This window comes from Scyliorhinus torazame, chromosome 6, assembly GCF_047496885.1.
Source record: "Scyliorhinus torazame isolate Kashiwa2021f chromosome 6, sScyTor2.1, whole genome shotgun sequence".
Taxonomy (NCBI): Eukaryota; Metazoa; Chordata; class Chondrichthyes; order Carcharhiniformes; family Scyliorhinidae; genus Scyliorhinus; species Scyliorhinus torazame.
In genome coordinates this window covers 138,292,459-138,320,031 of record NC_092712.1, presented here as the reverse complement: position 1 = coordinate 138,320,031, position 27,573 = coordinate 138,292,459, and the positions used below count along the sequence as shown (strand labels likewise).

General features: G+C 47.1%; 1 protein-coding gene across 2 annotated transcripts in view; it reads right to left on the bottom strand.

The window, feature by feature from the left end:
* Positions 1-27,573, bottom strand: part of LOC140425038 (adenylate cyclase type 1-like) — a 547,118-nt gene that overhangs the window by 211,861 nt on the left and 307,684 nt on the right. The gene's annotated exons all lie outside the window — the stretch shown is intronic.

Below are 27,573 nucleotides of genomic sequence, written 5' to 3'. Positions count from 1 at the left end.
CTCAGGGCTTTTAAGATCAAAATAATGTATAATAGAGCTAATAAAAACTAATTTGTCACCATGTCATTACACATTTATTACAGTTTATGCACTGAAGACATTAAAAAAACATTGCAATTGTATCTATAATTTTAGTAAATATGGCCTGGATTCTCCCAAAATGGGGCCATGTCCCCACGCCGGTGTAAAAACGCTGGAGTTTTACTCTGGAGTTTCCTCCAAAAAAGATCGGCTAATTCAATGACCTCAGGGGGCTAGCAAGAATCCAGAGTAATTCACGCAGCTTTAGCTGTGGATGCAGGCCCTCGCACTTCCGGTTTTGAGTCCGCGCATGCACACAATGACAGCCTCCAACGGCCATGCGAGCGCCATGGCGGACTGCGGAGGCAGATTGAAAAGGTAGACCCCCCGATCGGCCGCGTGCCCGAGGATCTGACCGCACGGGTATTGACCCCGGATACCTATAAGGCTCCCACCCCCCCCCCCAGTGTTCAATCCCCCCACCCCCCACCAGGGCGGCCGCGGAGTCCGCAGCCGCCACGCGAGAGTCCCGACCGGCAATAGGTGGTTAGAACCATGCCGTCGGGAATCCGGCTGGTTGGGAACGGAGGATAACTGGGCAGGCCTGTCAATGGGCCCTCAGCCACGCGGAGTACTCCGCAATCACGCCGATTCTCGGGTCCCGGAAAATCGCTGGACTGGTGCCGGGCCCAATTTCACTGTGAAATTGGATTTACTGCCGCCTCGCTGAATGCGATTTCGGCGCGGGGCTGTGGAGAATCCAGCCCATGTTGTGACAAATGGAAATTAAAAGGCTAATTTCTGTTAATCTTAACCAAGTATCTGCCTCCAAGCCATCAGGGCAGCACGGTATCACAAGTGGATAGCACTGTGGCTTCACAGCGCCAGGGTCCCAGGTTCGACTCCCCGCTGGGTCACTGTCTGTGTGGAGTCTGCATGCTCTCCCTGTGTCTGCGTGGGTTTCCTCCGGGTGCTCCGGTTTCCTCCCACAGTCCAAAGACGTGCAGGTTAGGTGGATTGGCCATGATAAATTGCCCTTAGTGACCAAAAACATTAGGAGGGGTTATTGGGTTACGGGGATAGGGTGGAAGTGAGGGCTTAAGTGGGTTGAATTGCCTCCTTCTGCGCTGTATGTTCTATGTTCTATTTTATACCTCCCTGACAATTGTCTTGTCAGCCATCTTATTCTTAACCACTAACTGACAGCTGACACCTCATCTTGTGATGAATATCACGTTCGCCGCAGAATTCGGTTTGAAATAAGGCATTAATACAAACAGCATTTTAATTCAAAGTGGAATAAAACCACTTCAGCTAAAGGTCATGTAGAAGTTACCACCTGCTGGGAGAAACTCGGAGCTGGTTTCAAAGGCTCATTAATACAAACAACTACAGGATAAGAAATACCTTCCATTGACACACCATAAATTCTTTGGGATCACTCCCTACACCGATAAATATTCAAAACATGGGGACAGGAAATTCTTCAGATAAATAATACACAAATCCTTCCTTAACTATATAACTCTTGACACTTAGAAAAATACCCTCAAAGAAGTGTCTGTTTTGGTATCTAAAGAACATGACAACACTGAAAAAAAACAGGCCTCTATACAAGTCCCCTTTGCCAATATATCTTAAGACACCTGACATTTACACAGACACTATGATCATTAAAATATGTATTGATGATAATACACCCAATTAGCCATTTGGCTTTAGGTAATTAACCAACATTAAGTGACAAGATAACAGATGCAGTCCTTGACTGATAAGAGAATTTTATGTACATAAAAAGAGGGGCATTTTAGCAGAGAGGTACCTTCTCACTCCCCTGCAAGAGTGTGGGTCAAAGCTCTGTTCTTCAAGCTTGCCTCGTCAGACAAAACCTCAGGTTTTGTAATTATGTTTTTGTTCAACATTCTTAGAAATGTATTAAGAAATTGATAGGAGATACTTTAGGATTTTCCATATTTCAGATATCTCATTCTCTTGAGAGAAGTTATTGTGTTAGCAGATCACAGAGGACTGTGAACGGTTTTATATTATTAACAGATAACTAAAAAGACTGTTAGTCAACTTATATTTTTAACTCTGCAATTCTGTATGTATCTATTGGGAGTATTTTTACAATTAAAATACTTTGATTAAAATTATACTGTGTAAGAATTACTCTCAAAGATTAAACTCCTAGACACTCATTTATGAAGCCTCAAATGGCTAGGACACATGGCGATAGAGGTAAAGATTTAGTTATGAGTGACGCATCTGAACTTTCCCCATAAAAAGTAACTGAAATCCTGTTTAACTGTTCTGAGACCTGGAAAAGCATTCTCCCTTCGTGAGATCTATTCTGAGTCTTGGCAGGAAAACAGGTTTACCTCTTTTGGTGGGTTAGCCTAGAGCATAGGTGATTCATAAAGTATTATCAGGTCCGGAATAACCTAAATCCTTCACAATCTGGCATCCCATTTCTTTGCTGATAACCTGTATTTTTCATGGAGTAGTTGTTCATTTACTGAAGGAGAATATTAGTAAAAGGCAAGATGTTCTTTGGGGGGGTTTAAACTAATGCAGCAGGGGCATGGGAACCTGGATTGTAGTTTTAGGGTAAGGGAGAATGAGAGTATAGAGGTCAGGAGCACAGATTTGACGTTGCAGGAGGGGGCCAGTGTTCAGGTAGGTGGTTTGAAGTGTGTCTACTTCAATGCCAGGAGTATACGAAACAAGGTAGGGGAACTGGCAGCATGGGTTGGTACCTGGGACTTCGATGTTGTGGCCATTTCGGAGACATGGATAGAGCAGGGACAGGAATGGATGTTGCAGGTTCCGGGGTTTAGGTGTTTTAGTAAGCTCAGAGAAGGAGGCAAAAGAGGGGGAGGTGTGGCGCTGCTAGTCAAGAGCAGTATTACGGTGGCGGAGAGGATGCTAGATGGGGACTCTTCTTCCGAGGTAGTATGGGCTGAAGTTAGAAACAGGAAAGGAGAGGTCACCCTGTTGGGAGTTTTTTATAGGCCTCCTAATAGTTCTAGGGATGTAGAGGAAAGGATGGCGAAGATGATTCTGGATAAGAGCGAAAGTAACAGGGTAGTTATTATGGGAGACTTTAACTTTCCAAATATTGACTGGAAAAGATATAGTTTGAGTACAATAGATGGGTCGTTTTTTGTACAGTGTGTGCAGGAGGGTTTCCTGAAACAATATGTTGACAGGCCAACAAGAGGCGAGGCCACGTTGGATTTGGTTTTGAGTAATGAACCAGGCCAGATGTTGGATTTGGAGGTAGGAGAGCACTTTGGGGACAGTGACCACAATTCGGTGACGTTTACGTTAATGATGGAAAGGGATAAGTATACACCGCAGGGCAAGAGTTATAGCTGGGGGAAGGGCAATTATGATGCCATTAGACGTGACTTGGGGGGGATAAGGTGGAGAAGTAGGCTGCAAGGGTTGGGCACACTGGATAAGTGGGGCTTGTTCAAGGATCAGCGACTGCGTGTTCTTGATAAGTATGTACCGGTCAGACAGGGAGGAAGGCGTCGAGCGAGGGAACCGTGGTTTACCAAGGAAGTGGAATCTCTTGTTAAGAGGAAGAAGGAGGCCTATGTGAAGATGAGGTGTGAAGTTTCGGTTGGGGCGATGGATAGTTACAAGGTAGCGAGGAAGGATCTAAAGAGAGAGCTAAGACGAGCAAGGAGGGGACATGAGAAGTATTTGGCAGGAAGGATCAAGGAAAACCCAAAAGCTTTCTATAGGTATGTCAGGAATAAGCGAATGACTAGGGAAAGAGTAGGACCAGTCAAGGACAGGGATGGGAAATTGTGTGTGGAGTCTGAAGAGATAGGCGAGATACTAAATGAATATTTTTCGTCAGTATTCACTCAGGAAAAAGATAATGTTGTGGAGGAGAATGCTGAGCCCCAGGCTAATAGAATAGATGGCATTGAGGTACGTAGGGAAGAGGTGTTGGCAATTCTGGACAGGCTGAAAATAGATAAGTCCCCGGGGCCTGATGGGATTTATCCTAGGATTCTCTGGGAGGCCAGGGAAGAGATTGCTGGACCTTTGGCTTTGATTTTTATGTCATCATTGGCTACAGGAATAGTGCCAGAGGACTGGAGGACAGCAAATGTGGTCCCTTTGTTCAAAAAGGGGAGCAGAGACAACCCCGGCAACTATAGACCGGTGAGCCTCACGTCTGTAGTGGGTAAAGTCTTGGAGGGGATTATAAGAGACAAGATTTATAATCATCTAGATAGGAATAATATGATCAGGGATAGTCAGCATGGCTTTGTGAAGGGTAGGTCATGCCTCACAAACCTTATTGCGTTCTTTGAGAAGGTGACTGAACAGGTAGACGAGGGTAGAGCAGTTGATGTGGTGTATATGGATTTCAGCAAAGCGTTTGATAAGGTTCCCCACGGTAGGCTATTGCAAAAAATACGGAGGCTGGGGATTGAGGGTGATTTAGAGATGTGGATCAGAAATTGGTTGGTGAAAGAAGACAGAGGGTGGTGGTTTTTGGGAAATGTTCAGAATGGAGTACAGTCGCAAGTGGAGTACCACAAGGATCTGTTCTGGGGCCGTTGCTGTTTGTCATTTTTATCAATGACCTAGAGGAAGGCGCAGAAGGGTGGGTGAGTAAATTTGCAGACGATACTAAAGTCGGTGGTGTTGTCGATAGTGTGGAAGGATGTAGCAGGTTACAGAGGGATATAGATAAGCTGCAGAGCTGGGCTGAGAGGTGGCAAATGGAGTTTAATGTAGAGAAGTGTGAGGTGATTCACTTTGGAAGGAATAACAGGAATGCGGAATATTTGGCTAATGGTAAAGTTCTTGAAAGTGTGGATGAGCAGAGGGATCTAGGTGTCCATGTACATAGATCCCTGAAAGTTGCCACCCAGGTTGATAGGGTTGTGAAGAAGGCCTATGGAGTGTTGGCCTTTATTGGTAGAGGGATTGAGTTCCGGAGTCGGGAGGTCATGTTGCAGCTATACAGAACTCTGGTACGGCCGCATTTGGAGTATTGCGTACAGTTCTGGTCACCGCATTATAGGAAGGACGTGGAGGCTTTGGAGCGGGTGCAGAGGAGATTTACCAGGATGTTGCCTGGTATGGAGGGAAAATCTTATGAGGAAAGGCTGATGGACTTGAGGTTGTTTTCGCTGGAGAGAAGAAGGTTAAGAGGAGACTTAATACAGGCATACAAAATGATCAGGGGGTTGGATAGGGTGGACAGTGAGAGCCTTCTCCCGCGGATGGATATGGCTGGCACGAGGGGACATAACTTTAAACTGAGGGGTAATAGATATAGGACAGAGGTCAGAGGTAGGTTCTTTACGCAAAGAGTAGTGAGGCCGTAGAATGCCCTACCTGCTACAGTAGTGAACTCGCCAACATTGAGGGCATTTAAAAGTTTATTGGATAAACATATGGATGATAATGGCATAGTGTAGGTTAGATGGCTTTTGTTTCGGTGCAACATCGTGGGCCGAAGGGCCTGTACTGCGCTGTATTGTTCGATGTTCTATGTTCTATGTATCTGTATAATAACAAGTGTAAAAATGAAGCTGACTGAGTTCTAGGACGTTACAATATTGTTTCCTCCTCACCACGTGCAGATCTTTCTCCCATTTACATCTTTCTTCAACATAGGAATGGAGAAGCATTCAACCTTCCAAAAGAGCACCCTACCCAGGCCCACTACCTTGGCTTATCCCCGTAACCCCAACTAACCTACACATCTTTGGACACAAGAGGCAATTTCTCCATTTGGACTTTTCTCACCTGATCCACAAACACATTTGGAAATCAGCAATTAGAACTGGATGGATACTGATCAAGTATTCCATTGGTAGCAGCAATTATCAACTCAGTCAACTTCTTACCCTTGCCCTCGTTGGTCTTAGATTCGTCTATAAGCTATGTCAGTGAGGTAGCTCGGTGGAATTAAGATATCAGAAATGATGGCTCTTCACAGGAGTTCATTCATTACTGGCGTTTACATTGCTATTTCGTATGTAGTTGATGTTGAGACTTCTACATGTAAAATACTTCCCTATCTCGCCAACATGCACCCAAAACTTGTGACCCCCACCCCACCCACCTGCTTGGGGCACACGCACACATATTGAATTTTCAATCTCAATTGATCACTAAGAAGAAGAGGCAAATGCAAATAGCCAAAGCAGAGGGAAAAGAAAGAACTTTGGAGAAAAGTTTGACATTCTGGGACATTACTCAGTCATCAATGTACTCTCCTGTCTGGAAAATAATACTGGACATGGTGGGGAGAGCAGAATAAGGAATTGCAGGTAGTGAGTTAACAAATGAAGAAAAGTCATAATTTAAAACTGCAAATTATCTTGTGCACTTAAGTACAGTAGGGGTACATCAGGGGTTTTGTAATTATATATATCTCTATTATGACAAATTGTCAAATTTCACCATTTAATATAATTTATTCAACTTTTTGTGTCTAAAATGTCATTACTTTTTATAGTATGCTGCATACACAGTAATTCACTGAAATAAATATTGTGCCATCCACAATGCATTTGCATGCAAAGCATCCAGACTTATGACTGTTTAGTTTATCCACACAAACAAATTCTACATTTCACAAAGGTCTGCAAATTTCAGTTACACAGAACTGCTTCTTTCCAGTATTGACAGACAAATAAACAATAGCCCAGATCTTCCGAGGAACGGAATCAACGTTGGATTGGTGCTCCGCTCAAACATGCTCCCAATTTAATGCTGCTCCACATTTCTTCTGAGACCTTCTGAGCTTTTGCAAAAATGTGGAGCGTAGTGACACTCAGAGAGCTCCATCACAGCGGAGCAGAGTCTGAGAGACGTGCTCCTTTTTCATAGTACCTGTCCGCCGTATGGCAGGTTTAAATGTCTCGTTTGAATCTTAGCGAATGAACAGATGAATGGACGAATGAGTGAATGGGTTAGCGCAGTAGGGTAGGTAAGCGAGTTAAATGTTTTGTTGTGTGCGAGGGGCTAAATGGGGTTTGGGGATTGCTTGGTCTCCTAAAGGTATGCTGCTAAAGTCCGTAGTCTCTTTATACATAACTATTTATTAAGGCAATTGTTTACACATTTGGACTTCCACAGGCGATTAAAGCTTCTCTTCTTCCAGATCTCTCTTACTGCTGTCATGTGATCTGACATCATGTCAAGAACTGCAGTTAATGCAGAGGACCTTAGTGCAATAACCATCATTAGGAAGAAGTTATTGAATAAACTATTGGGACTAAAGGCAGATAAGTCTCCGGGACCTGATGGCCTGCACTCTAGGGTATTAAAGGAGATAGTGGGTGCATTGGTTATGATATTTCAAAATTCCCTGAATTCTGGAAAGGTCCCGATGGTTACGTTAATGTGACTATTCAAAAAGGGAGAGAGGTAAAAAGCAGGAAACCATAGACCTCTGTGGTGGGGAAGTTGCTGGAATCAATCATTCAGGAGGAGATGACTGAACATTTGGAAAGACAAAGCTCAAGCCTCCATTGTCAGCATGGTTTTGTGAAGGGTAAGTCATGATGGACAAACTTGCTCGAGTTCTTTGAGGACGTAACCAACAAGGTGGATGAGGAACCTGGGGATGTGGTATATCTAGACATCCAGAAAGCATTTGACAAGGTGTTGCATAAAAGATTGATCCAGAAGGTGAGATCGCAGGGGGTTGGGGGTAGAATACTAGATTGAATTGAGGATTGGTTGACTAACAGAAAGCAGAGGGTCGGGCTAAATGGGTCTTTCTCTGGCTGGCGAACTGTAACAAGTGGGGTGCTGCAGGATTCTGTCCTCGCCCTCAACTGTTTACAATCTATAAAAATGATCTGCAAGCAGGATCAGAGTGTAACATAGCAGAATTTGTGGATGATACTAAAATAGGTGGGAAAGCAGGCTGTGAAGAGGAGATACAGATTTTACAGACGGATATAGATAGGCTAGGAGATTAGGCCAAAATATGGCAGATGGAGTTTAATGTGGATAGTGTTTGGCTGAAAAAGAATTAGTCAGAAAATTATCTAAATGGAAAGCATATTCAAAATGCATCTGGGCAGAGGCATTTGGGTGTTCTTGAATCGCAGAAAGTCTGTATGCAGGTACAAAATACAAAATGTCAAAGAAAGGCAAATGGAATGTTTATTGCAAAAAGACTGAAGTATAAAAGTAGAGAAGTATTGTTGCACTTGTATAGATGTTGGTGAGACCACGGGCGAAATTCTCCCCCAACGGCGCGATGTCCGCCGACTGGCGCCCAAATCGGCGCCAATCAGACGGGCATCGCGCCGCCCCAAAGGTGCGGAATGCTCCGCATCTTTGGCGGCCTAGCCCCGACATTGAGGGGCTAGGCGGGCGCCGGAGGGATTTCCACCCCGCCAGCTGGCAGAAATGGCGTTTGTTGCCCCGCCAGCTGGCGCGGAAATGCGGCGCATGCGCGGGAGCGTCAGCGGCCGCTGACAGTTACCCGGCGCATGCGCGGGAGCGTCAGCGGCCGCTGAAAGTTTCCCGCGCATGCGCAGTGGGGAGGGTCACATCCGCCTCCGCCATGGTGGAGGCCGTGGCGGAGGCGGAAGGGAAAGAGTGCCCCCACGGCACAGGCCCGCCCGCGGATCGGTGGGCCCTGATCGCGGGCCAGGCCACGGTGGGGGCACCCCCCGGGGTCAGATCGCCCCATGCCCCCCCCAGGACCCCGGAGCCCGCCCACGCCGCCTGGTCCCGCCAGTAAATACCAGGTTTAATTTACGCCGGCGGTACAGGCAATTTCTGGGCGGGACTTCGGCCAATCCGGGCCGGAGAATTGAGCGGGGGTCCCGCCAACCGGCGCGGCCCGATTCCCACCCCCGCCCAATCTCCGGTACCGGAGACTTCGGCGGGGGCGGGGGTGGGATTCACGGCGGCCAACGGCCATTCTCCGACCCGGCGGGGGGTCGGAGAATGACGCCCCTCATCTGGAGAATTTTGTCCCATTTTTGTCTCCTTATTTGAGGAAGTCTTACAACACCAGGTTAAAGTCCAACAGGTTTGTTTCGATGTCACTAGCTTTCGGAGCGCTGCTCCTTCCTCAGGTGAATGAAGAGGTCTGTTCCAGAAACACATATATAGACAAATTCAAAGATGCCAAACAATGCTAGGAATGCGAGCATTAGCAGGTGATTAAATCTTTACAGATCCAGAGATGTGGTAACCCCAGGTTAAAGAGGTGTGAATTGTCTCAAGCCAGGACAGTTGGTAGGATTTCGCAGGCCAGATGGTGGGGGATGAATGTAATATGACATGAATCCCAGGTCCCGGTTGAGGCCGCACTCACGTGTGTGGAACTTGGCTATAAGTTTCTGCTCGGCGATTCTGCGTTGTCGCGGGTCCTGAAGGCCGCCTTGGAGAACGCTTACCCGGAGATCAGAGGCTGAATGCCCTTGACTGCTGAAGTGTTCCCCGACTGGAAGGGAACATTCCTGCCTGGTGATTGTTGCGCGATGTCCGTTCATTCGTTGTCGCAGCGTCTGCATGGTCTCGCCAATGTACCACGCTTCGGGACATCCTTTCCTGCAGCGTATGAGGTAGACAACGTTGGCCGAGTCGCACGAGTATGTACCGCGTACCTGGTGGGTGGTGTTCTCACGTGTAATAGTGGTATCCATGTCAATGATCTGGCACGTCTTGCAGAGATTACCATGACAGGGTTGTGTGGTGCCGTGGTCACTGTCCTGAAGACTGGGTAGTTTGCTGCAAACAATGGTTCGTTTGAGGTTGCGCGGTTGTTTGAAGGCAAGTAGTGGGGGTGTGGGGATGACCTTGGCAAGATGTTCATCGTCATCAATGACGTGTTGAAGGCTGTGAAGAAGATGACGTAGTTTCTCCGCTCTGGGGAAGTACTGGACGACGAAGGGTATTCTGTCGGTTGTGTCCCATGTTTGTCTTCTGAGGAGGTCGGTCCGGTTTTTCGCTGTGGCGCGTTGGAACTGTCGATCGATGAGTCGAGTGCCATATCCCGTTCGTACGAGGGCATCTTTCAACGTCTGCATCTGGTGTTGTAAGACTTTGTACTGTGCTCACCCCAGTCCAACGCCGGCATCTCCACATCATTATTTGAGGAAGGATGTGATGGCATTGGAGGCAGTTCAGAGGAGGTTCCACAGATTGATTCTGGGATGAAGGGGTTGACATAGGAGTAGAAATTAAACAGTTTTGGGCTTATGCTCACTGGAGTTTAGAAGGTCGAGGCATGTAAATACTAAAAGGGATTGATAAAGTAAATGTAGACCAAATGTTCCCCCTTGTGGGGCAATCTAGGACAAGAGGTCACAGACATAGGTTGAGAGGCGTTAGATTTAAAACTGAGCTGAGGAGGAACATCCTCTCGCAGAGAGTGGTGAATTTGTGGAACCATAGCGCGATGGAGTCTGAATCATTAAATGGTTTCAAGAAGGTAATAGGCATACTTCTGATTTTAAAAAAGGATTAAAGGGATATCGAGAATAGGTAGGGAGGTGGATTTGAGACAAGAAATGTTTTTTTTAGCAAGAGAAAGTAATTTAATTCATTCATCAGTATATGGAAATGAAAACAAATTTCTTGGATTTGTTTTTAATAGTTGGCACTTACCATTCGCCTTTGAAAATAAGTTTGGATCTAGCTGAGGGAGTTGGAATGCAAGTCTCCTCTTTCTGCCGAGTTAGTGGAGCTGGGTTTTCTCATCCTGGTTTTGGAAGACCTCATTTTATCTGAGTGTTAAGATGGTGGTTCTACATCCTTATTACAGCACGTGGTTTGACCCTCCCTCACTCTCTGTCCGCATGCCTCCGATTTACCTGGAGCCTCATGATGCGCGGGTAGAGATATACCACCTGTTATTCTCCAGCCTCTCCACTGATACTGGACTTTGACACTCCCCCTCGGAGCCCATTACCTGTGAGGTGCCCATGCCTCATGTGGACCTGTACCTATCCGATCTGGAGGCTGTGTGCACCGTAATTTACAGTACCTCCACCCCATGATTCACATATCCCACCTTGTATTATTGCGCCTGCTGCATGACCACTGCTCTCCTGCTGTCTCGTTTCCCTGACTTCAGACTGTGAGGTCCACATAGCCCGTGGACTGCCATACATCTGTGATTCCATTCCATTTTGCAGCAGGAATGTTTGTACTCTCTAACTCCTGTCTGCCAGCCCTGTCTGCCAGTCCTTGAACTTCATGGGAGCCTTGACACAGTTCCTGTTTCCAAAGAGGACTGTAGAGAACAGTGACTTTCACCAAACACTGCAGCCCTGACTTGTTCACTGTCCATGCGAACCATCTCTCATGTGTCACATTTTTTGTTTTAAAGTATTTTTATTAAGGTTTTGCAGAATTTTTCATAATAAAACAGTAGTAACAATAATAGCAAAACAAAATGGAGTGAATATTAACATAGTGTAAAAAGGGAATATACAATAACAATTAAATAGACATTACCCCACGCGACCCAGTCTTCCCACACCATCCCAATGAAGCACTTACTCCCCCACCCCCCCCACGGATTGCTGCTGCTGACATTTTAATTTTCCCCGAGAAAGTCGACGAACGGCTGCCACCTCCGAGAGAACCCTAGCGTAGACCCTCTTAAGGCAAACTTTATTTTCTCGAGGCTGAGAAACCCAGCCATGTCGTTAACCCAAGTCTCTACTCTCGGGAGTTTCGAGTCCCTCCACATTAATAAAATCCGTCTCCGGGCTACTAGGGGGGCAAAGGCCCAAGACATCGGCCTCTTTCACCCCCTGAACTCCCGTGTCTTCCGACACTCCAAAGATCGCTATCTCTGGACTCGGCACCACCCTCGTGTTATGCACCTTGGACATTGTCCTTGCGAACCCTTGCCATAAATCTCTAAGCTCCGGGCATGCCCAAAGCATGTGGACATGGTTTGCAGGGTTGCCCTTGCACCTCATACAACTGTCTTCTACCCCAAACAACTTGCTCATTCTCACACCCGTCATGTGTGCCCGGTGGACCACCTTAAATTGAATTAGACTGAGCCTGGCACATGATGAGGAGGAATTAACCCTGCCCAAGACCTCTGCCCACAGACCCGCTTCCAACTCCTCACCTAGCTCCTCCTCCCACTTGCCCTTGAGCTCCTCCACCGGGGTTTCCTCCGCCTCCTGCAGTTCCTGGTAGATATTTGACACCTTCCCTTCCCCCACCCAGGTGCCGAGACCACCCTGTCCTGTATCCTCAGTGGCAGCAGCGTCAGAAAGGCCACTACCTGTTTTTTCAGGAGGGCTCGTACTTGCAGATATTTAAAGGCGTTTCCTGGCGGCAGATTAAATTTGTCCTCTAGCGCCTTCAAACTGGGAAAGCTTCCATCTATGAACAGATCTCCCATCCTTCTGATGCCTGCCCTCTGCCAGCTCTGGAACCCATCATCCATCCTACCTGGGACAAACCTGTGGTTGTTGCATATCGGGGTCCAGACCGACGCTCCCTCCACCTTCTTCTACCTCCTCCACTGTCCCCAGATCCGCAGTGTCACCACCACCACCGAATCTTTGGAGTAACGGGTCGGCGAGAACGGCAAAGGAGCCGTTATCAAAGCTCCCAGACTAGTACCCTTTCATGACGCCGCCTCCAACTGCTCCCACGCTGCACCCTAGTCCCCCCCCCCCCCCACCCCCAATCGCCCACTTCCTAATCATAGTTACATTGGCCGTCCAGTAGTAGTTGCGAAAGTTCGGCAGTGCCAACCCTCCCCGACTGCGCTCCAACAGCGATCTCCTTACTCGCGGGGTCTTATTCGCCCACACAAAGCCCGTAATGATCCTACTCACCCGCTTAAACAAGGCCTTAAGGATGAAGATGGGGAGGCACTGAAAGACAAACAAAAATCTGGGGAGGAGAGTCATTTTCACAGTCTGCACCCTCCCTGCCAGTGGCAGCGGGAGCATTTCCCGCCTTTTAAATTCCCCTTCCATTTGCTCCACCAACCGGGTCAGGTTGAGCCTGTGCAGGGCATCCCATTTGCTGGCCACCTGTATACCCAGGTAACGAAAACTTTTCTCCACCATCCTGAGCGGCAGCTCTTTCAGTCTCTCCTCCTGCCCCTTGGCCTGGATCACAAACAACTCGCTCTTTCCCATGTTCAGTTTGTACCCTGAAAATCTACCAAAATCCCTCAGGATCCGCAGAACCTCCCCCATCCCCTCCACAGGGTCCGAAATGTACAGGAGCAAATCATCCGTGTATAGTGAGACCAGATGTTCCACCCCCCACCGAACCAGTCCCCGCCAGTTCCTCGAGGCTCTCAGCGCCATAGCTAGTGGTTCTATAGCTAGGGTAAATAGTAACGGGGAGAGGGTACACCCCTGCCTCGTTCCCTGGTAAAGCTCGAAGTACCCCGACCTCAGCCGGTTTGGACATACACTTGCTACAGGCGCCTGGTACAGCAATTTCACCCAGCCAATAAAGCCCTCACCAAACCCGAACCTCCCCAGCGTTTCCCACAGGTACTCCCACTCCACCCAGTCAAAGGCTTTCTCTGCATCCATCGCTGTTACCACCTCCGCCTCCCCTCCCTCTGAGGGCATCATAATAATATTCAAAAGTCTCCCGACATTGGTATTGAGTTGTCTGCCTTTAACAAACCCAGTCTGGTCTCCCTCTATCACCCCTGGGACGCAATCCTCAATTCTTGTGGCCATAATCTTAGCTAAGGTGAAGTCACACGGGATCAGGGGTGAGCTGGCAAGGTGGATACAGAACTGGCTAGGCCATAGAAGGCAGAGAGTAGCAATGGAGGGATGCTTTTCTAATTGGAGGGCTGTGACCAGTGGTGTTCCACAGGGATCAGTGCTGGGACCTTTGCTCTTTGTAGTATATATAAATGATTTGGAGGAAAATGTAACTGGTCTGATTCGTAAGTTTGCAGACGACACAAAGGTTGGTGGAATTGCGGATAGCGATGAGGACTGTCGGAGGATACAGCAGGATTTAGATTGTCTGGAGACTTGGGCGGAGAGATGGCAGATGGAGTTTAATCCGGACAAATGTGAGGTAATGCATTTTGGAAAGTCTAATGCAGGTAGGGAATATACAGTGAATGGTAGAACCCTCAAGAGTATTGAAAGTCAAAGAGATCTAGGAGTACAGGTCCACAGGTCATTGAAAGGGGCAACACAGGTGGAGAAGGTAGTCAAGAAGGCATACAGCATGCTTGCCTTCATTGGCCGGGGCATTGAGTATAAGAATTGGCAAGTCATGTTGCAGCTGTATAGAACCTTAGTTAGGCCACACTTGGAGTATAGTGTTCAATTCTGGTCGCCACACTACCAGAAGGATGTGGAGGCTTTAGAGAGGGTGCAGAAGAGATTTACCAGAATGTTGCCTGGTATGGAGGGCATAAGCTATGAGGAGCGATTGAATAAACTCGGTTTGTTCTCACTGGAACAAAGGAGGTTGAGGGGAGACCTGATAGAGGTATACAAAATTATGAGGGGCATAGACAGAGTGGATAGTCAGAGGCTTTTCCCCAGGGTAGAGGGGTCAATTACTAGGGGGCATAGGTTTAAGGTGAGAGGGGCAAGGTTTAGAGTAGATGTACGAGGCAAGTTTTTTACGCAGAGGGTAGTGGGTGCCTGGAACTCGCTACCGGAGGAGGTAGTGGAAGCAGGGACGATAGGGACATTTAAGGGGCATCTTGACAAATATATGAATAGGATGGGAATAGAAGGATACGGACCCAGGAAGTGTAGAAGATTGTAGTTTAGTCGGGCAGCATGGTCGGCACGGGCTTGGAGGGCCGAAGGGCCTGTTCCTGTGCTGTACATTTCTTTGTTCTTTGTTTGTTTAACAATTTGGCATCCATGTTTCAAAGCGAAATCGGCCTGTATGACTCGCAATGTTCCAGGTCTTTCCCTCGTTTAAGAATGAGTGAGATCAAGGCCTGTGACATTGTTGGGGGGAGGGTTCCTTTCTCTCTAGCCTCATTGAAGCTCCTCATCAGGAGTGGGCTCAATATTTCCGAAAATGTCTTATAGAATTCTATCTGGTAACCGTCCGGCCCCGGGGCTTTACCCAATTGCATGCCATCTATACCCTTGACAATCTCGTCCAATTCAATCGGGGCCCCCAGCCCCGCCACTAGGTCCTCTTCCACCTTTGGAAATCTCAACTGGTCCAAAGATTGCCTCATCCTTTCCGCTCCCGTCGGGGGCTCCGACTCGCATAGTTTACTATAGAACTCCTTAAAGACTCCGTTCAACCCCCCTGAATCCAAGACTGTGTTACCCTCCTTATTCTTTACTCCCCCGATTTCCCTGGCCACCTCCCTCTTTCACAGTTGGTGTGCCAACATTCTACTCGCTTTCTCCCCGTACTCATGGACTTCCCTCCTTGCCTTCCTCAGCTGTGCTACCGCTTTCCCTGTGGTCAGCAGTTCAAACTCCGCCTGCAGATTCCGCCGCTCCCTCAGTAGCCCTGCCTCGGGAGACTCCGCGTATCTCCTGTCCACTCGGAGTATCTCCTCCATCAGTCTCTCCCTCTCTGCTCTTTCTCTCTTTTCCCTATGGGATCGAATTGAGATGAGTTCCCATCTGACAACTGTCTCAGAGCCTCCCAGACCGTTGCCACTGCTACCTCACCCATATCGTTTGTTTCCAGGTAATCCTGGATGTTCCTGCTAATCCGCCTACAAACCTCTTTGTCCGCCAGCAGCCCCACATCCAGTCTCCAGAGTGGGCACTGCCCTCTCTCCTCACTAAGCCGCAGGTCCACCCAGTGTGGAGCATGGTCCGAGACTGTGATTGCTGAGTATTCTGTCCCCGCCACTTTTGGGATTAACGCTCTGCTCAAGACAAAGAAGTCTATGCGGGAATAAACCTTATGAACGTGGGAGAAAAAAGAGAACTCCTTCGCTCTCGGCCGCGCGAACCTCCAGGGATCCACCACCCTCCATCTGCTCCATAAAACCGTTCAGTTCCTTAGCCACTGCTGGTCGATTCCCTGTTGTGGACTTCGACCGGTCCAGCTCGGGATCAATGACTGTGTTAATCAGGTTGTGTGACTCTAAGTCCGGGATTTTGCCTAGCATGCGTCTCATAAATTCCACATCATCCCAATTCGAAGCGTAGACGTTCACAAACACCACCCGGACCCCCTCCCACTTTCCACTCACCATTATATACCTGCCCTCCTTATCTGCCACAATTCTCCCAGCCTCGAATGCCACACCCTTACTGATCAGAATTGCTACCCCCCTGGTCTTCGAATCCAGCCCTGAATGGAACACCTGGCCAACCCATCCCGTTCTCAATCTCGTGTGATCTGCTATCTTTAAATGTGTCTCCTGAATCATTGCTACGTCTGCCTTTAACCCCTTACATACGCGAACACGCACGCTCTTTTGACCGGCCCATTCAAACCCCTCACATTCCACGTGATCAGCCTGGACAGGGGGGGGGGGGGGGGGGGGGGGGGGGGGGGGGGCGGGCGCGCTACCCCCCCCCCCCCCCCCCCCCCCCCCCCCCCCGCACCGACAAGCCATCGCCCTTTTTTGGCCAACCTTGAGCCCGCGCCCCTTCACTTCCTCGAACACTCCCACAGGGAGCCACCACCCCCAACCCTCAATTGGTACCCCGAAATTGATACCTCCTCTGTCAGCAAAGCAGCATCCCCCCCTCCCCTCCCCCCCATCAGCCCCATGACCCCAAACCCCCCGCCAAGCACCAGCTGAGCACTTGCTCACCCCCCACTACGCTCCCGAGAGTCAGCTGACCCATGCTGACCCTGGCAGCTCCCGCCCCTGGCGCCGATCAGACTGTCGCCTCATTGTCCGGACCCCTCTCCCCACATGAATAAACCAATTAAACTCCCTCTCCAGCCCCAGTGAGTAAATAGGAATATGAAACGAAAAATAAACAGAAGACACTAACATTGCCCAGGAGACACTTGTTGAACCAAAGCTTCAACTTCCGAAAAATGGCACTGAGTACAGGGCCCCCTCCGTAATTCAACTTTGCCGAAAACACTACACCCTCCACGCACCCAACACTGTATACAATCTTATATTAGAAACAGTACCGTGTTACCCAGCCCCACCGTCGCATTCCACCAAAGCTTAACTGTCCTTAATTTGAGTCCAGCTTTTCTTGTTGACGAATGGCCACGCCTTGTCCGGCGTCTCAAAGTAGTGATGCCATTCCTTGTACATGACCCCGAGCATCCCAAATTTCACCCCTTGCTGAAGAGGGTCGCCTTCACCCGGTTGAATCCAGCACGCCTCTTGGCCAGCTCCGCACCAGGTCCTGGTAGATGCGTATCACGCTGTTCTCCCACCTGCTGCTCCGTTCTTTTTTTGCCCACCGCAAGACAAGTTCCTTGTCTGAGAAGCAATGATATCTCACCACCATGGCCCTCGACGGTTCATTCGCTTTGGGCTTCCTTGCGAGAGCTCTGTGCACCCCGTCCAGCTCCAGGGGTCAAGGGAATACCCCCGTCCCTATCAGCGTCTCCAGCATCTTGGACACAAATGCTCCGTATCCAACCACTCCACACCTTCGGGGAGGCCCACAATTCTCAAGTTCTGTCTCCTGGACCTGTTTTCTAGGTCCTCCAGCCTCTCCAGCCACTTCTTGTGGAGGTCATCCTGCGCCTCCACCTCAAGGGCCAATACGACCAACTCGTTCTCATGGTCGGATAGCTTTTTCTCCATCTCCTTAATCGCTTTCCCTTGTGTCACCTGAGTTGCGATCATTTGGTCTATTCATGCCTCCATCGGGGCCAGCATGTCCTTTTTAAGATCAGCAAAGCAGCCCCTAAGGAACTCCTGTTGCTCCTGTGCCCACTGTGCCCATGCACCCTGGTCTCTACCGGCCACCATGACATGCCTCGGCGCCCGCTCCGCACGCTTCTGTCTGTTGGGACTTAAACACTTCACCCGGCCACTCCCGGTCCAGCTATCCATACCATAGAGAGGAAATCCTTTTGGCAGTGTTCGCTTCACCAATCTGCCCCAAAAAGTCCGTGAAAACTCCTGAAAAAGGTCCGAGAGTCCGTTCCAGACGGGAGCTGCCGAATGCGTGACCTACTCTTCCATGGTCGCCACCGGAAGTCTCATCACCACTTCTTCAATGGCCTTGGCGAGATCTTTTCACAGTTGTTCCCTCTGCTGCTGGAATTGAGCTTTAATAAAGGCCCTCAAGTCAGCTTGAAGCCTTTAAGCTTGCCCTTCCCCGCCTGCATGCTGGAAGAGGCTTTTGTCTTTGCTGCAGCTCCAGCCAAATCCCTCACTGTTTCTGCCGGGTCTGATAACCAAGAGACATACCATTCCTGGGGGAAAGTACTCCTTCAACATTCACCTACATCTTTTCATCAAAATTCCACCCCGTATTGATTAAAAAAGAGCTCTTTTCTGTAACCTTGGGCAGGAGCTGCCTTTGTGTGACCACTTACTCCATGGTCCACACCGGAAGTCCCTCTCATGTGTCACATTAACAGACCCTCACCCTACAATCTGGAGCTCGTGCGCATCTTCTTCCAGTGATATATGTGCTGTATACACTTGCTTGTTTATCTGCCTTTCATGCAACCTTGTCAGGATATTCCACCCTCCCATACAGCCTGACGGCCTCACATCACACTCCACCCCTGGTCGGAATTCGAGCCTTTGTTGGGATGGCTGACTAGTGGTGTACCACAAGGATCTGTTTTGGGGCCACTGCTGTTTGTCATTTTTATAAATGACCTGGAGGAGGGCGTAGAAGGATGGGTGAGTAAATTTGCAGATGACACTAAAGTCGGTGAAGTTGTGGACAGTGCGGAAGGATGTTACAAGTTACAGAGGGACATAGATAAGCTGCAGCGCTGGGCTGAGAGGTGGCAAACGGAGTTTAATGCACAAAAGTATGAGGTGATTCATTTTGGAAGGAATAACAGGAAGACAGAGTACTGGGCTAATGGTAAGATTCTTGGCAGTGTGGATGAGCAGAGAGATCTCGGTGTCCATGTACATAGATCCCTGAAAGTTGCCACTCAGGTTGAGAGGGTTGTTAAGAAGGCGTACGGTGTGTTAGCTTTTATTGGTAGAGGGATTGAGTTTCGGAGCCATGAGGTCATGTTGCAGCTGTACAAAACTCTGGTGCGGCCGCATCTGGAGTATTGCGTGCAATTCTGGTCACCGCATTATAGGAAGGATGTGGAAACATTGGAAAGGGTGCTGAGGAGATTTACCAGAATGTTGCCTGGTATGGAGGGAAGATCTTATGAGGAAAGGCTGAGGAACTTGAGGCTGTTTTCGTTAGAGAGAAGAAGGTTAAGAGGTGACTTAATTGAGGCATACAAGATGATCAGAGGATTGGATAGGGTGGACAGTGAGAGCCTTTTTCCTCGGATGGTGATGTCTAGCACGAGGGGACGTGGCTTTAAATTGAGGGGAGATAGATATAAGACAGATGTCAGAGGTAGGTTCTTTACTCAGAGAGTAGTAAGGGCGTGGAATGCCCTGCCTGCAACAGTAGTGGACTCGCCAACACTATGGGCATTCAAATGGTCATTGTATAGACATATGGACGATAAGGGAATAGTGTAGATGGGCTTTAGGGTGGTTTCACAGGTCGGCGCAACATCGAGGGCTGAAGGGCCTGTACTGCGCTGTAATATGCTATGTTCTATGTTCTAAGCCCCTTCCGCTCCGGCCGGCGGGGCGCAAACTACTCCGGTGCCGGCCTAGCCCCTGAAGGTGCGGAAGATTCTGCACCTTCGAGGTGGCCCGACGCCGGAGTGGTTCACGCCACTCCTTCGCGCTGGAGTTGCCCGCCCCGCCGGTTCGCGGAGAATCCCGCCCAGAGTGTCCCAGCAGAGTCCTCAGAGCAGCTCTCAGCCAGCAGATCAGGACAGCAACAGAGTTGGAAGTTCTCTGTAGGTATTTTCATACTGCCAATTTTCACAGGGTAACAATCTATGACCTAACATCAGCAATGACAGTAAGTATTCCCAGGTCAAAGTTCAGCCAACTGCATTTGTGATGGTCTCCTACAATTATTTACTTGACGTTTTGCCACACAGCCTGGAACTGGAGGTGGGTCTATCATTGGTCCTGAGACAAGATGAACCCGCCTCAATGCCTGACATTATTTCCACCCTGAGTTACTTCAGGAGACTGCAGCCCTGACTCCAGCTTGTCCCCAATTCAGTAACATGAAAATATGGTGGGCGGGCATGGCCAGACAGGAGGCAGGATCTCAATGTTGGGAAATGGCCTGATTCTTGATTCTCTTCTCAACCGTAACAATTGAGCCCAGGGTCTTCAATAAATTTGAGCTTGTGTTGTTCTATCTCAATTGCTAGTGGGTCATAGAGGTCTACAGCACAGTAAAGGCCCTTCAGCCCATCGCGTCTGTGTTGATCAAAAAGATGGTCTAATCGCATTTTCCAGCACTTGGCCAATAACCTTGTATTCCTTGGCATCACAACTGCACATCTAAATACTTCTTGAATGCCTCCATACCCTTTCAGATAGTGAATTCCAGACTCCCATCACTCTCTGGGTGAAAATGTTTTTCCTCGCATTCCTTCTAAATCTCATGTCTATTACCTTAAATCTATGCTCCCTGGTCCTTGTTCCCTCCACCAAAGGGAATGGTTTCTTCCTATCTACTCTATCTATACCCCTCATAATTTTATACATCTCAATCATGTCACCCCTCAATCTCCTCTACTCCAAGAAAAACAACCCATCTATCCAATCTCTCTTCATAATTAAAACTCTCCAACCCAGGCAACATCCTGGTAAATCACCTCTGCACCCTTTCCAGTGCTATCACATCCTCCCATAATGTGGATTGCAGAACTGCACACAATACTCTAGCCATGGCCTAACTAACATTTCATACAGTTCCAGCACAGCCTCTTTGTCCTTAAATCCTGTGCCTCGGCTAATAAATGCAAGTATAACATATGCCTTCTTAACCATTTTGTCCACCTTCCCATCTACCTTAAGGGACCAATGGATATGCACACCAAGGTCCCTCTGATCCTTCATCCTTCTCAGGGTCCTCCCATTCACCATGTATTCCCTTGCCTTGTTTGTCCTGCCCAAGTGCATCACCTCACTTTATCTGGATTCAATGGTCAGCCCATCTGATCAGCCCGCTGTAATGTAAAACTATCCTGCTCACTATTTCCCACCCTAACAATTTTCATATCATCCGTGAACTTACTGATCAAAGCGTCTTCATTCATGTCTAAATTATTTATCTAACCCACAAAGAGCAAGGCCCCAACACTCATCCATGTGGGACCCCATTGGACAGAGGCTTTCAATCAGAAAATTACCTCTTGACTCTACTTCCTGCCACTCAGCCATTCTGGATCTAATTTGACAAATTGCACATATAAAAGTGCTAAATATGCACCGAATGTCACTAATTTGATAATCTTACTCAACGAGCGATTGAGCGTGGCTGGTGTTGGTGATTGACCCCTGGAGTGAAAGTTAAGATCCATTGTGCAAAATTCTCCATTTTGGAGTCTACGTTCTCCCGCTGAAGGTGAATTGCACATGATTTGCACTCGGAAAGCGATTCCCAATCCTCAGCCATTCAAATTTATGCATGGTGAGGATTGCAAGCGATTCTCGAGGGAATCCTGTTATCCCGCCATTTTGAGCGGGCAGACCGATAACAAGGTCCTGCAGCTGGGCACCGCGCCCCCCCCCCCCCTCACTGCATTGCAAATCAGCACTCCTGCTCCCTGTGTCACACATCAGCCATACAACCCAGAAAGGCAGAGAGGCCGTGAGTTTTGGAGACGCTTTGGGAGAGAGAGGAGCTGGATTCTGAACCACCACAGGGTCCACAAGTAAAGGCACTTTTCTTTCCCAGTAAGAAAGTTCAAAAAATAGATTAATAATATTTTAAAGCAGAGCAGCTTTATCTGAAGACAAGGCTGAAGCAGCCCAGTTAAAACAGATAATTGAAGATATTCAGCCAGAGTCTGAAGGGATTCCTACAGTAGTCAAACCTGTTTTATAAAGCAAATATACTCTATGTCCTGCTGATTTTTAAACTGGATTGAGAGTTGTATGTTTCCTTTCTTGTTATTTAATGGGAAATTATATGGTAGTGTTAAGGGGTAATTGTAAGCTGTTCTTTTGAGTGTGAAAAAATATAAGTTTAATATTCCATTCATAATATAAAATTTTGTTTTAGAAATACCAGAGCCCTATTTGTTCCTGCAATCAGCCCTGGAGTGTATCATTCTTTCCGCACGGTCTTAAAATAAACTAAGATATTGGGGTTGTGTTCTAGTCTCCCAGCCACTATTGAGGTCTCATCTGTGTTTGTAATAATTCCCTGTTTAGCTTGGGACTATTGAAGTTAAAGACATTGGGTGGGATTCTCCGGTCTCCAACGCCAAAATTGCGTTCGGCGATCGGCCGGAGAATCCCCGTATGCGCTGGAATTGGGGTAGGTGCTGCTTTTGCGATGCTCTACCCCTCAAAAACAGCACGCCGTTATGGACAGCCTCAGGACGTCACTTGAGGCCCTCCCCCGATTCTCTGCCCTAATGGGCTGAGTTCCCAACGGCGTGGATCACTCATGCTATTTTTCTTCTTGGCCCCCGCGTGGCATCTGCGGACTGAGTCCAGTGCCGCCACAATTGGGGGAGAGCCGTTCCGTGGGCAGGGGGGGCTTTGGCGGGTCCTGGGGGCACTGGTGAGGGGTGGTCAGTGGTTGGTGAGGCTGGTTACAGGGGGGCAGTGTTTGACAGGCTGGGTCCGTGTGCGGCTGCGCTATGTTGCACAGCGCGGCCACCGCAGGTCGCTGCTGTGCACATGAGCAGCCACGGACCTGGCAATTCTCCGTCCCTATCCGCAGGTAAAGCCGGAGCCTTTACCTGAGTGGCTGCTAGCCCCCCACGGGATGGAGGATCGGTGTAGCTTTTGTACTGTTTTTTCTGCCGTAAAAAGCCACTGTTGACACGCCGGGGTCAGCACTTAGTCTGCAAATCGGAGAATCCAGCCCATTGTGTGTGGAATGATTAGATACTTTTAGGTTTTGAAATTTAATAAGGAGTGACTGGATGGCTCATTCAGTTGCAAATATATTCCTGGGTGTGGAAGCAACCACTCGGGATGATTTACAAAGGGAAACTAAAGCAAAAGTTTGGGTTTAGTAGGATTGGTGGAGAAGCTGCAGTTAACCTTATCAAAAGGGGTGAGGAAGGTAAGAACATAAGAAATAGGAGCAGGAGTAGGCCCCCTAGCAGGAGAAGGTAGAGATAATACAAGCCATTGCTCAGTATTTAAATGTGCCAGAGACACAATCTGAATCATTTCAATTAGCTAGAAATCAATTAAAAATGAAACAATTAGAAATTCAGGAAAAAGGTAAACAAAAAGAAATAGAATTGAAGAAGTTAGAAATGAAAGAAAAGGCGAGATTGGCAATGGCAGAAGCAAAGGGAAAAGAGAAGGCTTTGCAAAAGGGAATGGAAAGGAGGAAGACTGGTGTAAAATGGAAAGATTAGCAACTGAAAAATGGGATAAGGAGAGAGAGAGAATTTAAATTTCAGAAACTGGTACTGCAAGGAGACCATCAATTGAAAAGGTTGGGGTTAAAGGCAGAAGCTCAGGTGGTAATTAAACCAGCACCTTCAATACCCAGTCCAGCATTTGAAGAACATTTTACCAGGGTCCTTATAAATTGTGTGGGACCCCTGCCTAAAACCAAAAGTAGGAATTAGGATCTGTTCGTGTCTACTAGATTTCCTGGAGCAATTCCTTTTAAAAAACATTACATCTAAGAGGGTGATAGAGGAATTAACCACATTTTTTACTCGATATGGACGACCAAAAGAAATTCAATCAGCTCAAGGATCCAATTTTGTAACAAAGTTATTCAAGGAAGTTGTAGACAGACTAAATTCAGCCCATTCAAATTTATTTTGGTCATGAGGTCAAGAGGACCACTTAAATTCATCAAAGAGAAATTAGCGAGTCAGCGGTCTGAGACTACGTTTTTGGACGATGTATCAGGCTTTAGGGAGAGATTAACTGGGGCTGGTGAGTTGGCTCGAAAACATTTAAAATTGTTAAAGGTAATGAAAAAAGAGATAAGAAATCAAAAATTCATAGTTTTGTTAGTGGGGAGAAAGTACGAGTATTGTTTCCAATGATAGGTTAATGTTTTTCTGAATGGTAGGTTGTAACTATTGGTGTTCCACAGGGATCAGTGCTGGGGCCCCTGTTGTTTGTAGTATACATAAACGGTTTGGAGGAAATTGTCCTGGTCTGATTAGTAAGTTCGCAGATGAACCAAGGTTGGTGGAGTGGCAGATAGTGTTGAGAATTGTCAGAGGATACAGCAGGACATTGATAGGTTGGAGACTTGTGCAGAGAAATGGCAAAAGGAGTTTAATCCGGACAAATGTGAGGTAATACATTTTGGTAGGTCTAACAGAGGGGAAATATACAGTAAATGGCAAAACTCTTAGGAATATTGAAAGTCAGAGAGATCTGGGAGTATAGGTCCACAGATCTTTGAAAGTGGCAACATACGTGGACAAGGTAGTCAAGAAAGCACACGGAATGCTTGCCTTCATTGGATGGAGCATTGAGTATAAAAATCCTACAGTTGTATAGAACCTTGGAATGGCCTCAATTGGAACATTGAGCATAATTCTGGTTGCCACACTACCAGAAGGATGTGGAGGTTTTGGATGGAGTACAGAGGAGGTAAGTTGCCTGGTCTGGAGGTTGTTAGCTATGAGGAGAGGCTGAATCCACTTGGACTGTTTTCATTAGAACGATGGAGCTTGAGTGGCGACCTAATAGAGGTCTACAGGATTATGAGGCGCATGAATAGAGTGGATGGGCAGGCACTCTTTCCCACAGTGGAGGGGTCAGTCACGAGGGGGCATAGGTTTAAGGTCCATGGGGCAAAGTTTAGAGGAGATGTGCAAGGCAGGGATTTTACACAGAGGGTGGTGAGTGCCTGGAAAGTGCTGCCAGTGGAGGTTGTGGAGGCAGATACATTAACGGCATTCAAAAGGCATCTCGACAAGTACATGGATAGGATTCGTATAGCTGGATACAGCACTGGGAAGTGCTGAGGGGTTTGGCCAAGGGTGGTATCATGACCGCTATAGGTTGGAGGGCCGAAGGGCCTGTTCCTGTGCTGTATTGTTCTTTGAACTATTAAAAGCAAGATTTAATGGGCCTTATCAAATTGAAAGAAAATTGAATGAGGTGAATTGTTTGGTAAGAACGCCAGACAGACAGAAAGAAAGCTCAAGAGTGTATCATGTTAATATGCTCAAAAGGTATTTTGATAGAGAAGGAAAGAAGTGGGAAGAGTTAGTTGTTGTAGCTCAGGGAGATGAGATAAATCCAGATGATTATTGATTTGAAATTCCTTAAATTAAATTGAATAATGAGGAAGTATTAAAAAAAGTGGTATTAATTATTGAGTTACCTTCCAGAGAAAAATCAAAATTAACTAAAAGACTTATTACAAACACATAGAGCTGCAAGGTGGGAATAATTTTGGAAGTACAAAAGTAATTATGCATGATATAGAGACACAAAATGCTACTCTCATTAAACAACATACATACAGGCTTAATGCACTCAAGACAGCACAGATACAAAAGGAGATTGACAACATGCTGAAGGAGGATATCATCGAAGTGAGCTGCCGAGATTGGAGCTCACCAATTGACATGGTGCCAAAATCAGATGGAAGACAACGATTGTGTGTGGATTATAGTAAGGTCAATGCAGTTACAAAATCTGATTCGTACCCTATTCCTTGTTTGGACGACTGTGTTGAAAAGGTGGGACAAGCCCATTTTATTATCAAACTTGACTTATTTAAAGGATATTTGCAAGTACCTTTATCAGACAAGGCAAAGGAAGTTTCGGCTTTTGTGACGCTGAATTGTCTGTATCAATTTAAGGTCTTACCGTTTGGAATTAAGAAAGTGCCAGCAACATTCCAAAGATTAACCACCAAGATCATCTTGGATCTAAACAATTGTGCAGTATCCATTGATTGATGATTTGGTGGTGTTTAGTGAAACATGGAAGGAACACTTGGAACATTTAAAACAACTATTCGATTGATTAAAGGAATATGGATTGGTGGTAAATTTGGCTAAGAGTGAATTTTCAAAAGCTCAATTCACCTTTGCAGGCCATAACATTGGACACGGTCAGATGGCTCCATGATATGTGAAGATGAAAGCTATTGGAGAATTTCCAATACCATTAGCTCGCAGAGAAGTTTTGAGATTTATGGGCATGAGTGGTTTCGATCGGAAATTGATGCCAAATTTCGCCAGTGGTGGTTTCTCCATTGTCTGAACTTCTAAAACAACACAAAAAATTTCAGTGGATAACAGAATGTCAGGAGGCATTTGAGCCTCGTGAAAAAGAGAAAAGGGAAGCATTTGTCATGGCTAGGAGGCTGGGAACACGCAAAGCAAGTGTGGAATACAAGGAAAGAAGAAATAAAATTAAGCAAGGAGTCAGGAGAGCGAAAAGGGGTCATGAAAAGTAACTGCCCAGCAGGATTAAGGAAAATCCCAGGGCTTTTTATACATACATCAAGAGCAAGAGGGTAGCCAGAGAGAAGATTGGCCCACTCAAGGATAGGGGAGGGAATCTATGCGTGGAGCCAGAGGAATTGGGTGCGGTATGAAAGGAGGACTTGGTGGATGATGAGTCTGGGGAACGGTGCGTAGATAGTTTGGGTCATGTTGAGATCAAAAAGGAGGTATTGAGGGTCTTGAAAAACATTAAGGTAGACAAGTCCACAGGGCCTGATAGAATCTACCCCAGAATACTGAGGGAGGCAAGGGAGGAAAATGCTGGGGCCTTGAGAGAAATCTTTGTATTCTCATTGACTACAGGGGAGGTCCCAGAGGATTGGAGAATAGCCAGTGTTGCTTTTTTGTTTAATAAGGGTAGAAAGGATAATCCAGGTAATTATAGGCTGGTGAGCTTCAAGTCAGTGGTAGGCAAATTATTGGAGAGGCTTCTTCGAAACAGGATTTACTCCCACTTGGAAATAAGTGGACATATTAGTGAGAGGCAACATGGTTTTGTGAAGGGAAGGTCGTGTCTCACTAACTTGATCGAGTTATTCGAGGAAGTGATGTTATGGGCCAGAGTTTAGAGAACCCCAAAGTGTATCATGGGTTTCACCTGACCCACAACTTTTAATAGATTGTGGCATGGAGAGCACACGGCCCACTCAACAGGTGTGGTACAGCAGAAATGGAAAAGTATTTTTTACAGCAAAACAATGTTTATTCTATGAACTCAAGTTCACCTTTTTTAAACATACAGTGAACATCTTAGCAACCATCAATTCAAATACAACCCCAAAGAATACAACACTAAGTAATTCATAAGCTGTCCTTTTAACATCCAGAAGACTTTTTAAAAAAAACTTTAAACAGAAGCACATCAGGTTTACATTCACTACTGAAAACATTTGTAATTCTGAATTCACCAAATGATCAAAAGATAGTCTTTTCATGGCAGAGAGATCA